General features: G+C 36.0%; 1 pseudogene; it reads left to right on the forward strand.

Moving 5' to 3' along the window:
- The first annotated feature begins 253 nt into the window (after positions 1 to 253).
- On the forward strand, positions 254 to 1,321 carry LOC149555933 (actin pseudogene; annotated as a pseudogene).
- Positions 1,322 to 3,333: the final 2,012 nt, after the last annotated feature.

Consider the following 3,333-nt stretch of genomic DNA (forward strand, 5'->3'; position numbering starts at 1 on the left):
CCTTTTGTCCCTTCCCCACCATGACTCTAGTGTGTCGAGGTCTTCCCATGATACTGGGAAACACTTCCCTGGGAACATCATCTCCAGCAAAACTGGCCTTCACCATTCCAGTTCCATTGTCACAAATGAGGGGCTGAATGTCCTCTGCATCAACCATCTTGTAATACACTGCTAAAAAGTATAATCTTACAATGAGGGATGTTGATAAGTAGACTAGCTTTCCACCTAACAATGGCCCGTTTACACTGAGGAAATGAGCCTGATTATGTTCGAAACATTTAATACACCGGCGATGTATGTTGCTATTCAAGCCATTTTATCTCTATATGCAAGTGGTCATACAACCGAAATTGTTCTCGATTCTAGTGATGGTGTTAGCCACACTGTTCCAATTTATGAAGGATATGCACTTCCCCGTGCTATCCTTAGGTTGGATCTTACTGGACGTGATCTGACAAATGCTTTAATGAAGATCTTGACTGAGAGAGGGTACTCATTCACCACTACTGTTGAGCGTGAAATTGTTCGTGATATGAAAGAGAAGCTTGCTTATGTAGCACTAGACTATGAATAGGATCTTGAGACAAGAAAGACAAGTTCCTCCCTCAAGAAGAGTTATAAGCTTCCAGATGGACAAGTGATTATGATTGGTGCAGAGCGGTTTAGGTGCCCTAAAGTATTGTTCCAACCTTCTATGATTGGAATGGAAGCTGCAGGTATCCATGGGACAACCTACAACTCCATCATGAAGTGTGATGTGGATATCAAGAAGGATCTCTATGGAAACATTGTTCTCAGTGGAGGGTCTACAATGTTTCTTGGCATTGCTGATCGTATGAGCAAAGAAATCACTGCTCTTGCCCCAAGCAGTATGAAAATTAAAGTTGTTGCACCACCTGAAAGGAAGTACAGTGTTTGGATTGGTGGGTGAATTTTGGAATCTCTTGGTACATTCCAACAGATGTGGATTGTGAAGTCAAAGTATGATGAGTCTGGACCGTTAGTTGTCCACAGAAAATGCTTTTGAGTTCATTGTCTTCATGAAATTTTGGGAGTTAGTGTTGCAGGGTTATAATGTTGCCGAGTATTTACTAGGTGAAGGGAATATAGGTCTGTTCTTGTTGGAGTTACAGCAAGTTTTGTTGTTAGTACTGCTATCTTTCTTTGTTTTATGACAAGATTTTAGCCCAAAATCTGCTTCGTGTTTTTCATAATTATGTAAACTGTGTACTGGTTTGCATGGAGATGATTATTTTAAATCTCCATAATGACAATTTGGATGACAAGATGAGAGTATTATCAATTATAATTTACCGCTAAATTTTACCTAAAAAATAAAAAAATAAAAAATGTAGGAGTTAATGAAATTCAACTCCACAGTAGCCAAGATCACCTGTAGTGCAAATAGCTTTCCGAAGAGAAACCTAAGGAGCAAGAGCTTGAAGGAAACAAAGCAAGAGAAAATATTTCAGAATAGGAAAATGAAATTGCTATGTGAATGGATGAATTTACAATGAGAGAGAGACCGCTTATAAAGGCCTCAAGGAAGCTTGTAGAAAAAGTTGGAAGGAGGTAGAAGATAAGGTTGACAACCAAGCATCCACAAAAAAGTGGAATATGCTAAAAGGGAACAAACTCCCATGTTGTCAACAACTCATCACTACATGCATTAAATACTAAATATTAAATAAATGTATTAATCTAAGTAAGATTAAGTAAATAGAATAAATAATTAATTATTTACATTAACAAGAATGATGTGTAGAATATAATTTTGCATCTTTCCATATACATTTAAGAAAAATATCTAGATTGAAGCCTACTACTTTAACTTCCAAAATCATGAAGATACTAATATCCTTATACATTCTGAGAAATATTTTGATAATATATTTTTTAGTTAGGGAATTATATTCATCTAGAATTCTACATTGAACATTGTAGATTCATCATTGCATTCATTATGATTTAGTATTCATTTGGGTTTGAAAGTTTTCTAAATAATTTGGGAGCTTTTTCCTAGGCATCTTAAATTTTTTTATATTCCCACTCAATAATTTATATTGGAACCATTCCAAAATAGAATAAGATAGAATGGCATCAATTCAGATCAATAAAATGAGATCCCATTCTAGGGAGATGTAGTGGATTAGATAGGAAAATCATGTAGATCTCAAGGGACACCTTTCAAAAAAGATGGCTAACTCACCGAGGCTCATTATGCAAAACACATAGGGTCCTCCTAGAGGGTAATGAATCCTAACTTGAATAAAAGTTTTAGGGAAGATAAAAGACTAATCAAGGACCATTCTCTAGAACATAGGGGATAATCCCATAGGCTTAGGAAGCCTACTTTGAAGGAATCCTTAAAGACTATGTATAAACAAATAAATATCTATGATGGGGAGCTTCTTCACTTTAGAGCTTTCTTTCTCTACCAAGGCTACTCCTAGCTTACTTAGGCTTCCTGTTCTAAACCCAAACCTAGACTCCTTCCCAATTTCCTTTCACCAAGAAACTCTCCCAACAATTCAAGTTTCCATCCTCTTCCTTTAGTTCACCAACATGGCACTTTTTGACCTAATGTGCTAAAAATTCACCAAATGCACCTAAAGGGCCAAATAAAGTTTAGAAAATTCTTCCATGATTCTAACCAAATTTCATGACATTCTACATCATTTTGATAAGTTTACCATGCCCACAACTTCAAATTACCTTGTTTGCCCTTGTAGCCCTAAGAGCCCCTATTAGCCCTCCTAAAAAAAGAAATTGGTTGTAACTCCCAAAAACCCTTTAAAAGGTCACTTGGTGTCTTTAAAAATTTTATCCCTAATGAATTAAGCTTGAATATTTTGTATGTCTTAGGTCTCTATGGTAGTTGTATAGTATGGCTTTAGAAAATCCCTATTTCAAGGGTTTCAAAGGAAATGACAATGAATCTTTCACCAATGGTTTCAAAATCCACTTCCAACCTCCTCCTCTGAGTTATGAACCCTTAACACTCTACTCCTTCATTTCCAAAACAATATTGGCATGTACCAATCCACTGTTATCACCAAACTTCAATTCAAGCTTTCTCTACACCTTGCCAAGCCTTATTTAAGGCTCGCTTGAAAAACTAACTTCTTGACTTGCATAGAACCAAAAATAATTATATAAATTATTTATAGAGGTGATTTCCTGATTTCCAAGAGCCATGGTATTTTGACCAAGGAAGTTCAAGCCATAGCAATTTTAGTGATGGTAACACAAAACTAGACAGCAAGAACACCCAACCTAATTGATTTTCTAAACTTTGTAAATTGAATGCTTTGAACCAAAAAAACTATGCAC

Source organism: Cupressus sempervirens, chromosome 5 (genome assembly GCF_028749045.1).
Source record: "Cupressus sempervirens isolate cs-2001-9-10 chromosome 5, ASM2874904v1, whole genome shotgun sequence".
Taxonomy (NCBI): Eukaryota; Viridiplantae; Streptophyta; class Pinopsida; order Cupressales; family Cupressaceae; genus Cupressus; species Cupressus sempervirens.